The 13,819-nt window shown below is 41.6% G+C and overlaps 1 protein-coding gene across 4 annotated transcripts in view; it reads right to left on the reverse strand.

The window, feature by feature from the left end:
- Rbp6 (RNA-binding protein 6) overlaps positions 1-13,819 on the reverse strand; it is a 169,588-nt gene that overhangs the window by 80,596 nt on the left and 75,173 nt on the right. The gene's annotated exons all lie outside the window — the stretch shown is intronic.

A 13,819-nucleotide genomic window follows, 5' to 3' on the forward strand; every position in this document is an offset into this window, starting at 1 on the left:
GTTGTTCCCGGAAAATAACCCAAAGGAAATGCTGCACACCAACACACTCACTCACATACACGGGCAGGACGACTAGGTTCATATGTGTGCGTGTGGAGCAGGAGCAGCAACCAGCAGCAGCATCAGCATCAGCAGCAATAACTGTGTACATGTAAATCCTGGTTTGTTTCATTTGCCGATTTGGAGCACCGACTGAACCCCGTCGCCCGCTCAGGCCCCCCAGCAGCTAACCCCTTGGAAGGCCCCCTCTTGCCGAAAAGCCCGCCGGCACTAACTTTGTACGCTTGATGATGATAATAATGTTGCCCCTTGCCAGCCACACAGGGAAAAATGTCATCCAAGTAGGTAGGTTTTGTGTTTTTTTAAGGATTTTACTTCAAGAGCTTTAGGTTTTAAATTAATAAAATTTTTTATAAAGTTAGGTCTTATTAGTATAATTAATATATGATTTTAGGGTAATATCTTAATCAGAAAGTTTAACACTAATGTTTTTATAAACATGTTGCAAGCTTAAGATAAGAAAACAATGCCTAGAATTTGTTGTACATTTTTTGTTCTGTGCAACAAACGAAGCAAAACCCAAGCCGACTCAACCCAATCCAAATCCGTATACGAATCCCAATCCCAATCCCCATCCAAATCGCAATCGCAAAACCCAAAACCCAAACCCCTGCCAATCCAATCCAATCGCCTGGCCAGGCCAAGCCAAACCAGACATCGTCTATGGAAATTCGCATGCCGATTTTCGAGCGATTGCAATTGATTTGTAATGTATTTCATTGTTGTGTGCACATGCAGGACGAAAAGGACGAGCAGTGGAGGTGCTGGTGGTGGAGGACGTGGGGGTATAAAATTTGTATTGATTATTTCTATTGCCTTTGTTCGATGGTCGGCGCTTTGTTCGCCATCTAATGATAGCTGTGGGGGCATTAAAAATGTCATACACAATCGTTTTTATACAACTACTCGTAACTAGCCGAAAATATAGCCTAAAGTAGCACTTTAAGAGCTCCAGTGGCAAGTTGGAGGCTGAGGTAGTATAAATTGTAAAGTTGGTCGGCATAACGCCGCCTAGGCACGCATTGGAGGGCGGTTTGGGGGCGGCTATCAGCTGGGGAATTGGCATGTGTACAAGTCAATTATGGGTCAAAATCCACACAGGAGTTGAGGCGAATCGACTCGAGCCGAGCTGAGTGGCAAACACTTGAAGATGACGCCAATGCCTTGTAGCACTCCACTGCCTTTGGGTTTTCTTTCTTTAGCTTTTCTTAGCTTCTACTTGGCTTTTCAGTTGCCATTTATTCTTTTTTTTCATTTTGGATTCAACTTTAGCTTTTCATCGCAGCTCAACGCACATTTTTATGAGTTTTTGGCTGCGTTTCCTCTTTTTTTTTATGCCCAGAGAAGGGTATACGACTATAGGGTGCACTTTGCCAACATATTTTTGCTAATTTCAGGAATTCCAGATCATAAGAGCAACAATGTCTTGGAGTTTAATTTTTACATCCCTTTTATATGTTCAGGAACACTTGCCAATTCCAAGGAAATAAAAAGTAGTTTCTGCATTCTGCAGTATTTTCTAATTGAAGCAGTTTTCTTAGCTAAATATTGGGAAGATTTCGTCAAGAATTACTCTGTCGGGTATCATGAATTCGAAGAATATAATAAATAATATACTAGTATAATTCCTAATTTCATTTTTCCGCCCCTCAGCAGTGAGTCTGTGCTATCTGGATGCAAGATGTGTGCGAAATGGGGCAAGCGAGGCAAGTGGCTGTGGCAGCCAGGGACGGGGGTAAGCTGAACAGCAACCATTGGCCATTGCAAATGAAACATGTTTGGCTTTATCGCATTTATTGACGACTCCGTTGGGACGCTTTGCTTGCCTTTTTCCATGGCCACCGAAGCCAGATCAAACAATGCCACATGGGAGGCGGAAAAAGGGGGCGGAGATGCCGCCTCAAATTGCGCTATCGAGCTGCTCCAAACAGACTTATAAAAACATTATTTTATGTGCCAAATGTGTGTGCGTGTTGTGTGTTCTTAGAATGGGTGGTAGAGGGTGGTAGAGTCCTGCTTACAGGACTAGAGTTGAGCGTTCAAAATCACTTAGAAAAGAATTCAACTCCAGCTCTGTCATAGATAAACACAAAGAAATGATGAATGCCAAACACTCAGACTTGAATCAATATAAATTTTCATCAAGACATTGATTCAAAAACCGAATATCTTAGGGGCCCCTCTCGCATGTGTGGTATATGAATAAGTTATGCCCGAACTACTTAGTAATCCCCCTGACCTGGGATGTCCGGCCACATTTAAGCAATTCTGCTTGTTAAAAGCTTACGCCGCGCACTTTGGCTTTAAACCACGCTGGCAAATGCCACTTCATTCGCCTGATATTTGCGGCAACAACCAGGCTCCCATCTACACACACACATCTACAGTGTGAGCTAGAAGCAGGACCAGCAAAATCACACACTTCCTTTTACCATCAATTCTCTAAGCAACAAACAAACACACACGCACACAACACGCAAAGCTCTTTTCACTACAAAACGGAAGTACATAGAACCAGGAACAACCGAAACGTAGGAAACTCGGGGGAAAACCCCGGGGGGGCTTAGAACTGTTGGAAAAAAGCAGGCCAACACACACACCCATCTAGCTACACCAGCTGAGAGAAAAACATCGCACTTTACTGTGGCAAAAACTACACACACAATCGCTGAGGGAGGCAGCTGGCAGAAAACAGGAGAGCACAAGATATTCATTCTATCGTAAAATAGGTGAGCCAGTTCCTAGTACTACTACCAGAGCTATGCCAGTGTTTTTGAGTGTGAGTATGGCTAAAAAAAAAAATGAAAATAAAAACAAGAACAACACTCTGGTCAGCGGATAACAAAACATAAATAATAACGACAGCCGAGTCAGCCAAGGATACTAGTTCTGGCCAGGGCGAACAAGGATATGTATCTGGCTGGAAAAGCCCAAGGGCATAGGCTTCTAGTTAGTTCAGGCTAACAAGAGATCGACAATCAGATCCCTCAAACAGCTTTTAAAATATAATCCTTAAAGGTTTCTTAAAAAAAGTGCAAGCCAGAATCAGGTTAAAGATCTTTAAAAAATATCCCTGCAGTCGGAATTCATATTCAATTGAAATGGAAAACGCTCTCGGCTGTGGGAGCCGAGCTTGGCTTCCTGGAATATCCTTAATCGCCATGTCCTATCGGTTTCCTGTGAGCCAGAACAAAAACAAGCCAAAGCCAGACCGGACAAGAACCGAAAACTGGCAACTAAAGGACGATTGAGAGCGGAGTGGGAAATCCGCCTTTCTGCTGGAGTGGAAGGGGAATAATGTGAATGTGAACGCGCATATAACTCATTTATTTATTTACTATATGTGGGATATATATATGGGGTATATACCTACATACACATGTGGCAGAGCCGTAGAGGTTGTGGGTAAAGAATAAAAACGAAAGAAAACGAAATTTTTGGTGAATTTATAAACGCCGTTGAGCCAAACGGAAAAAGGATATTCGTAAATATTTCAGCTTTAAAAGGGAATACGCCATATACGAATTCTCAGAAGCAGTTTCAAGTCAATGAATTATAATTGAAATGTTTTAATTAGATTTATTCAGAGTGCCAGGTGTTTCAATTGTTTGGCAAAACATTACATATCCTGTAAGCTTTAAAAGGATATCCAGCTTCAACCCCCCTATACACAGTGTATGGAGGTGAGAGTGTGTTGTTGTGAGCTCGCGTGCATTGAGGCTTGCGTTTGATTTAATAGTTTATTAAGATACGCGCACCAAGTGCAGATTAAGGCAAGCGAATTTGCTTTGCGGTTCGTTCCTTTACTCCACAACCACCACCGACACAACCATCCAACCAGCCCCCCATCTCAGCCATCTCAATGGCCCCCACACTATTACTGGAACAACCTCAACTACTCATACCCCGGGAATTTGCCTGAGCCGAGCCAAGACACTTAAATGCGACGACCACTGGATTTTGGCTGTGGTTTATGGGCTTGAGCTGGGGCATAAATAGATTTCGGGTTTCTCGCTTTCAAAGGCGATGGATGTGGGTGGTTGGGCTGGTTGGACGGTTTGGGGTTTTCGCAGGGCAGGGGCATGCTACTGCTATTCCAGCTATCCCAGTTAAGGAATCCCGCCCTAGCACTAAACTGCGTCTATAACTATTTCCGTCGTGAAACTATTGAATTCAATGGATCTCAATCGAAATTCATTCAAAATGCATTCAAAATAAAACTCACTTAAGCGTGCACTCAATCATTTGAGTAAATTTATCATCCGTTTAGTGTTTACCCTGTATTTATGTATCGAAAATTTACTCAGTGCTTATCACTGGTGCTAAGTATTTATTTTCATATTTATTTCATTGCCTTTTCCAAAAGTTATTGCTTTATTTTCATTGCCAATTTGCAGAATGTATGCTCCATGTTCGTATTGGGCTCATTTAAAAGGCCCATAAATTAATATTTTTACGCTTTAAATGCCACAACAACACACACACAGAGGCAGGCACAAATACAAGTGCAATATGTGTGTGCTCGCTAGACGATTAAAATGGCTGTTAATTACAAGTGAACGTTATAAATTACAGCAATGAAGAAATTTTTTTTCCTCCCGACCTCTACCATCACCCTGGCACACTGACGATGATAATGATGATGAGGCGAATGGTTGATGGGTTGTATCTGCCGGAGACACTGCCAGGGGAGACCGGTTCCAAGTCTGGCTAATTATTTAAGATCAAGCCTGGGAGAGGAAATGCCAATGCCAAACAATGGAAATTAAGGATACGGCTAAAATAGAAACAAAGTCGCGCTGTTCTTCAGTGCCTGTTCTGATCTAATGATGTTGTCTTGGTCTGGTCTATGCCATCAATGTTATTAATGATGGCCTATATGACACACTCATTTACACACAAAGGCACACCTCTTTTTGCTTTAGGCTTTGAATTAAGTTTTGTAGAGGTTTGTCTTTAAAATTAAGTATACGCAGTGTTGTTCAAAACACTGTCTTTCTGATTAAAAATTTTCAAACTATCCTTATAGTAAGATTTATCTTAAACTAATTAATATCTAAACTATAAAATACTAAAATCGTATTCGAAATTAGAATAATATTCTCCCAAGTGTATATTATACATTATACAGCTCTTCCAATTTCCAGCTTCTCGTTTAGGCAGATGTCGGATGTGGTGGGTTGGGTGGCTGAGTGCTATGAGGTCTACATAAGCTGGGTACTGGGAGCTGGGGGAGCGGCTTGGAGTGAGCGATTGAACCAGCAAACAACAACAACAATAAGGATGATGACGAGGACGCCAGCACACGGCGAAATCAATGTGTGTGATTTGCCAATTATGTGGGTTATACTGCCAGCGTGTGTATCAGCGGGTGTGTGTACTGCTAGGATATACGGGTGGTGCTGCAAAGGGGCGGTGAGTGGTGATGCCTTGTCATTACCGCTGTTTCCATTTCCGGCAGACAGGCGAGGCTTCGATGTCAATTTCATAAGCAATTTACGCAGCCTGCGAACGCCGAGAGAGAGATAGAAGTCGAGCTTCGATTTGCCAACTGTTGAGGCTGGAATATTTTGTTTGCGTTTTTCGAGGGGGGGGCGGGGGAGGGCCAGCCAGGACTCAATGGGGAAATTGAGAAGCCTCTAATTAACCAATTTTGGAATCTATATGTAGTACACCGCTGGGCTGGCTCAGACATTCTCACACGTAGCAAGGCTACCAATGCCACTGGCCTGTCCTAATTATTGTCCTGCCATAAACAACAAAGGACCAAACACCCCGGACACAAGGAAAGACAAAAGTAATGGCCGCTATAATTCACAGTTACTTATTGTTTATCTGTTCGTTTGGCCCGGCTCAATGTGGGCCATAACTTAACAGTTCTCTTCCCCACACGCCTCCCTTCCCTCGTCCTTTTTCTCGGTTCGATTTTATGGTATCCTGGTATCCTTCCCCCCTCTAGCATCCTGACAACCCAAAAATTTCTACCCCCACTCCCCTGGCTGCTTGTCTGTGATTTAAATGATGCGAATTAATTCGGAGAATTCTCAACTCCCCAACACCCACATCCATGCTGCCAGGCCACCCAACAACTTGTGCAACCTGTGCAACAATGAAAAGGATACCAGGGGGTGGTAGATCGGGGGGTGGCAGAAGGCGGCAAAGCATCTGAAGGGGAAGGAAAACAATTGCCGGCCTGGGAGAAAAACAAGGCCAAGGAAAATCTCAGTGCACATAACCGAAAGCCAAAATCGTGGCCATAACTATGTGCGGCTACCAGAGAAGGAAATGGCAAGCAGACAACAAAAAATAAAAATAAAAATACACAGTACTGGCAAAAAGTGTTCAAAAACAAAAGGAAATACACAAAACAAAACAATGCAACTCGTCTTCGTAGGCCAAAGAGGGGGATTTCGATGTGCTAGGTGCTGGTTGGGGGCAGGGTGGAGGTTACTCGTAGAGCCACAGCAGATTGCATAAAAAATAGTTGAAGAGCCGGACAGCGGCAGCAACAAGAGCCAACCGCATCGGTGGTGGGAAACATCTCTTTTTTGGGGCGTTGATACCCCATGGATAAAAAATTGTAGAGGAGGGTAAGGAGGGTGGGGGTGCTGTAGGGTGCGGGTCATGTAGGCGAAAGTTTAAACAACTATTTATTATAAAATACAGCAACTACAAAATACTCAAATGAAATAAGCTAAAGCCAGTCTAAGGCGAGTAAGGAATAGTTGATGGCCTGTATAGCAGGGATTGGAAATAATTTTAAAATTATAAGATCTTAAATGTTTATATTATAGTACAATATATATTAAAGGTTTACATTAAATATTTATTCAAAAATATTATATTTATGGTGAAAATGTATCACTTTTTCCTATCATTTTTTGGATCTAACATATACCATATTGGTCAAATCGTTGAATATCTCCATTAATATTATTATAGGGTTTAAAATATAAAATGTGATTATTATTAATAGGTGGTATTATATTACAAATATTTTTGACTAAATAATTATTTAAAAATATAATAGATATAGTTAAAATAGTAATAGTAATGGTCCTCCTTTTGTAACCATTTCAAGATCTTACTTCTACCAACAAGGTCAAACTTATATCCACTTTTTCTCCGCCATTTTGATCTCAAATCTTTGACAATCTCCATTATCCTTTTTACAGGGTATAAAAACTATTTAACACACTCATAGATAAAGCTCACACCCACACTCACACACACACACATAGAGTTAAATAAATGCAAGCAGACAACAGCTGAGCATGAAGGTGGCATCAGCTTTTTTGAGACAGCAGGAGGTCCGAACCAGAAAGGACCAAGCCGTAACCAAACCAAACCAGACCCACCGATCCGACCATAGCCCATCCAATCCATCCAGCACAGATGAGAGAACACAGGCAGGAAAAGCGAGAAAAGCGGGAAAAACGGGAAAGCGATGCAGTGAAGCCTCAGCTACCGAGCCAAAGGAGCAACTTTTACGTGAAAATGTTCAAAATTTAATCAAATTAAAGTGAATGCGCCGCAGGCGAACATATTTCGCACGCGTTCTGTGTTGGCACAACCGACAGAGATAGCAAGCAAATGAGGAAATGAAAGAGATAGCAAGAGTAAGAGAGAGGGCGGCCTGGCGTGGACTCACAGGATGTGCGATGAGGATAACAGGCTGGCAACTCTGCGGCTTCGTCGGCGTTGATGCTGCGCAAGTTTAATATGTAAATTGTTTTCACTCCGCCCCCGTTGTTGTTGCGCCTCGACATTAAGTGGTTATCATAGCCATTTATGAGGCTGTTGAAAAGTATCTCATTAAACATAAATGGCCGCCCGCTTAACTAGAACCTGCTAGATGGATAGATAAATGGTATTGTATTGACTTGGCCAGCACCAAGTCTTTGTAATTCGTAATTCAAAACGACACACGAAAATGTGGCAAAACCAAATCCAGATCCAGATCCAAGCGGTCGCAGATGTTTCAGCGGTTTCCCCATTTCGAGAAAAAAGAAGGGGTTCTTCCGACCTTCCGACAACCTTCCCGCCCCCCCTAAATACACACACGTTTACCCTGTACATAGATATTCTATACGAATTCCGTTTACCTGTCAAACTTTTGCCATTTGTGGCCAACATATTTTGAAGTTGGACCCAGGCAGCAAGCCAGCCGCACACAGCATTCTTGTCAGCCACCAGAAACCACCCAAAATCCCCCCCAAAAAACACCAGAAAACCCACCCACTTTTCAGACAACGCCTCCCATACGCCCCCTAGCAAGTTCATTCCCTCAGCAATTTCGCAGAGACAGAGCCACGTTTATGCCTAAACTTTGTCAATTATTTGCGGATTTAACATTTGTAGCTGGTGCGGATTTTGATTTTTGATTCGAGTTTAAAAGGCGGCATTACAAAAACAACAAAAACAATAACACTTGGAGACAAAGTCGATGGAAGTTCATAAGCTCTGCCAGATAGTACCTTTAGACACTTTAAGAACAAATATTTTAGGATTTTTAAAGAGATCTTTATGAGTTTATATGTATACACACTATATATAGGTATATATGTAAACTTTATTCCTGGATTGAGAAATCGAGCATTGTTTTAATCGTTGGAGAAATGTTTATAAGCTCTGCTATAAAACACAATTTTATAGGGCACCTCTCAAAAAAAATTCGAAAATTTTCAAAACGATATTTAAGCAATGTGTTAAATGAGGAAAGTCGCTTCAAAGTTTGCTTATTACTAAATGGTACTTTATTTCCTGATCGGATATGAATTGGCAGAGCTATGGCCATCGGTAGGAGCAAAAGTGGGGAAATCGGGAAAACCCACAATTTTACAGGGGGACCCCTTGGAAAAAATTCGAAAAATTTAAAAATGATGTTTAAGAAATGTTTTGAATAAGGAAAGTCGCTTCTAAGTTTGCTTATTACTAAATGGTACTTTATTTCCTGATCGGATATGAATTGGCAAAGCTATGGCCATCGGTAGGAGCAAAAGTGGGGAAATCGGGAAAACCCACAATTTTACAGGGGGACACCTTGGAAAAAATTCGAAAAATTTAAAAACGATATTTAGGCAATGTTTTGAATGAGGAAAGTCGCTTCTAAGTTCGCTTATTATTAAATGGTACTTTATTTCCAAATCGGATACAAATTGGCTGAGCTATGGCCATCGTTAGGAGTAGAAGTGGAGAAATTTATAGGAATATTTATTATAGGAATATTATTAAAAATTTATAAGCAAATATTTATTGATATTATAGATAATAAATGCTTACAACTGAAATTCAGAAAAAGTGCAACATTTAACACTTAATCGTATAGAAAAATTCCATCAGATAAACAAGCAAAAAACTCATAACTTTAATCGTTACTGATTTCATAAAAAAAGATAATTTTCCGATTAATTTAATAAAATGCAAATGTCATCAGATTGAACATTTGAAAGCTTATTTCTTTCATTCAGAAGCTTGTAATTTTTTTGGTCCACGACACGATGACTTTTTGTAAACGTCATTAGTGCCATTTTTTCCATCAATAATTTTTTACAGATATTTATTCTTGTTTTTATTTATTTCACTTTTTTGGGGGTTTTTTTTAGCGAGTATTTGGAATATGCATATCAAATAACTATCAATGACGGCCAACGACTGCCACTTGCAAATGTTGAAGTCTCGCAACAAATTATCAGCAGGGACGTCAACGGCACCTGTCGTGTCCTTTTTCACCAGCCCCTCCCCGGGCACCCTATCTCTCAGCCAAACTTCTAAAAAAATAGAGACAGTTGTCTCTACAAAAATAGAATAAAACAGAAATTGAATATTGGCATGAGAAATCAGAAATAAAAGATTCGAGAAAGAGATGGCAGTAGCCGAAAGGAAAGAGGTAGCTGTAAGGATATTCAGAGAGTGAGACAAAGCGCAGATGATGCTTGTTGACGTTGATGGCAACACTTGCAATTTTGCAATTTGATTATTTTGCAAAAAGCTAAATAAATATATATGCAAGGGGTGGGTAGAAGAGGTGAAAGGGTGAGAGGTCAACCGGAGGCAGCACCTGCAACCAGCAGCAGTCTATCTGTCCGTCTCCCTTGTGGCCTTGTGCTACCGCCATCACCTTGCCCGCTCCCACACTCGTTTATTATGCGTAGCTCGGAGAAAGTTTGCAAAGTAATAACGCCACAAAAGTTCAACTTCAATTGAAATAAATTAATTTCAACATTCGGACTGACAGTGCCAACTAACTGACAATTACACACACTTCCAGGGCCACTGGGGGAGGTGGGGCCAGGAGCCTGAATGAGATGGCAGAGATATGAGTGAAAGAGATGGCGGGGCGGATGCACACTCAGCGTGCCGCCCGTCGCATAAAATAGTTGAATAACTTTTTTTTCGGTTGGCTTTTCGACTCCTGCCCCTGACTTGCCAGTGCTCTATATCTTTTGTTGTAAATGTAAAATAATAACGACAAAATTGCACTTTCAACTTTTTGACTTTTCACATGCCGATGTCGCTGCCGCCGTCGCTGTAGCTGCCTGCTATTTCTGCCTTTGGTGGGTGCTTTGTACTTCTGGCATTGTCTGGCCGAGAAAGTTGAATTAATCGACCCATCCACCCGACGGCAGAGCTCCATCCATTTCGCATTCGCATTCGCGTTGCAACCTTCTACCCCATGCCCATGAGGAAACCCACGAGGAGAACTGCAGTCAGACGCATACTTCCGACATAGTTTGGCTGCCTCGACGACTGTTTCATCTTGATTGATTACATATTTTACAAGTTATTGCACACGGAACGGGTGTGGGTTCTCCTGCAGGATACTGCTACAGGATACAGGATACAGACAGGAAGTGTTGGAATGAACTATGCCAAAAGGGTGAGAAACGTACACGTATTTATTAGATTTATGGCTTGGCTTTCATGTCTGCTGATGTTCAGTTCTGTTCAGTTGAGTTTCCTTCGTTTTGGTTTGGTTCAGTTATAATGGATTCTGCCAAGTGTATTCACACAACTTTTAATGTATTGGAATTTCTTTGTGTCTCTGTCTCTCTCTCACTCTTACTCTTCCACTTTCTCCCAATTTATCCTGGCTCGGGCGAGGGCGTGTTGAAATGCGCCAACATCGCATCCGTCGCACACCCGAAGGTACTAAAAAAAGTAAAACTCATGTCGAAAGCGGTAAGCTGTGGCAATTGACTGAAACTGCCGGTTTAAATTAGAAAAGTTTGCACAATGTAAGTGTACAACTCCCCCTTGCCACCATATCCTTGCCCACTCATCACACAGATACACTCTCACACACTCGCACACACACATGGAGGAGAGGCAATGGCAGAACATCCGAGCGTGTTAATTTAATGGAAAAAACGATGCCAGGACACAGCATTTGCCATTGATGGGCTCTCGAATGAAAAAGATGTCTGCGCCTGGTCAGGAATTTGTCATAGAACGAGGAGAGGATGATATCTCTGCCAGTGTGGGGGGAGGGAGTACTCCCCATCAAAGTTTACATCTAATTTACCTAGAAGAATTTTTTTCTTTTTATTTTTTGGGTCATGCCAACAATACAATACAACTCCTGTCAAAATAAACATGCCACACATGATTTCAAATGGATTAAATCAGTTAAATGGAGCACATTGGAAAAGAAAAAGATTATGTTTTCTTTTTGGTTTTCGGTTTGTTTGGTTTTTGTATACCTGCGAGGACGAGATATCCTTTCATATACATAGTTAGCAACGGTATTATTCTGCGAAAAAGTAAGTTAATCTAAGCAACGCCAGTATATATGCATATAAGCCACTTATAGCTTATATTTAAACAACCAGTTCGTGTACGCACCTCAGCTGAATATTAAAGGATTTACCCAACTCAACGTTCTCGGGATATTCTGCAACACACACGCGCTCTCCAAAAGGACTAAAGTCGGAGATTCATGCGGGTGCCTTCGCATTTCTTTTGTTCCGAACAAACAGCCATAAATCCTAGCCAAGTTCAAACTATATCTGCTGCCCTGGGCCCCCGGTCCGGGCCTGGGCCTGGCCATGTCCTGGCCCATTCTGGAAATTCATTTTTTTATGGCGCACTTATATGGGACAGGACAGCGTAGCCCGAAAATCCATTTCACTTATTCTCATGCACTTTTATGGCCCTAGTCCGCCAACAATTTTGCACATTAAAAGCGAACTTTTTTACATGACATATGTATGCCACACTAACCCCCCTACAACCGCCACTCATCCCCTCGCACCCTAAAAAATATAACTAACACAAATATACATTTCATATTCATGGTGTGGAGCAGCGCTTAAAAAGCGAAGAAATTAACTCCATCTAAGGCTGGAGGAGGATGGGCTGGAGTGCCTCAATGTGACATGTGTAGAAAGGACGAAAAGGCGAGGGGGCAGCTGGAGAAGTAGAGGCCTACTTAGCACCCTTCACTCCACCGTCCATCCCAAAGGATGTCCCCTTTTCTCCAGCTGGCCCACTATTTTCTGCTTAGTCGGCTCATCTGCATTTTATGGTCCAAAAATATCATCATTTTTTCGCATTTCATTATGGCGCTGTATGCGTGTGTGAGTGCCAGTGCACTGGGAGAAAAATATTAATAAATAGGAATATTTTTACTATATATATATGAAAGTTTAAATGATAAAAGCTAAGATATAGGGCTTGCTGTAAGTGTCTACCTTGAAGTGAAATATCGGCCTACATTTATATTTTAAATCTTTTCGGATAAGTTTTGAAATATAAAAATTTTTAATTTACGGAGAAAATAGCGCTTATATAACGCTTTATTATTTAAGTTTTATTTTTATTTTTAGGCTTTATTTTTTTAATATTTGTAAAATTTATAGCTACAAACTCCCATAAGAACTTCCTCAGAAATACCTTAACATAGAAGTAGCATCCTTATTTCTCTAAGTGACAATCTTTGTGTGTGTTGGTGTGTATTTCTGCGAAAACTTAGCAGCGTCATTTAGTATGCTTCATTTCATTATATATCTACATGCCCACTTCCCTCCACTTTACAAAATCCCCCAACTGCCCATTCCCATGTCTACGCTCCTTTTTTTAAAACTCTTAACTTTCGCTGCAACCGCAAGCATTTTGGGCCGCATTTTGTGGGCAATCCTTCCTACTGAGCCAGGTCCTCCATTCATTTTTTTTTTTTTTTGTATTTTTGTCGTTGTTGTTAGTCCTGGTCGTCCTTCGTGCCCGGCAAACGGTGCGAGAAATTGTCCTCCCTATCTCTTGATACCCCAGTCCCGTTTTTTGTGCCTCATCCTACCATTTCCCATTTTTTGTTGCTTTTGATGTCGCCTGCAATTTTTCTACAGCTTCTTCTTCTTCGTTGTCGTCGTCGTCCTTTTTTTTTTTTTGTACTGCGTAGGAAAACTCCTTTGGGTGTCCCTGCCATTTGCCTCGCACTAAGCCTCACATTCCCTCTCTCTTTCACAGCCCCAACACCCCACACTTGCTGTCTCGCTCTGTCAGTCATTTTTTCCTCGTAATTTTCATAAGCAGCCGTTAGACGTTGGATTTATGTTTTTAAACGCCTTTTAATATGCGAGAGGATATTCGCGCGTAACTGCAGATCCCCAGCAAAACGCAAAGCCACTCGCAAATGCCGCATAGCCAGAGTCCTAGTATCCTTAGTGCCCCTCCTCCACCTACCATCTCTCATCTTGCTCCACCACTTCCGTATCCAACACTCCCCCATGTATCCTTGGCTGAGCCTCTCTTTCGGCTCCTT

This window comes from Drosophila bipectinata, chromosome 3L (genome assembly GCF_030179905.1).
Source record: "Drosophila bipectinata strain 14024-0381.07 chromosome 3L, DbipHiC1v2, whole genome shotgun sequence".
NCBI classification, from domain to species: domain Eukaryota; kingdom Metazoa; phylum Arthropoda; class Insecta; order Diptera; family Drosophilidae; genus Drosophila; species Drosophila bipectinata.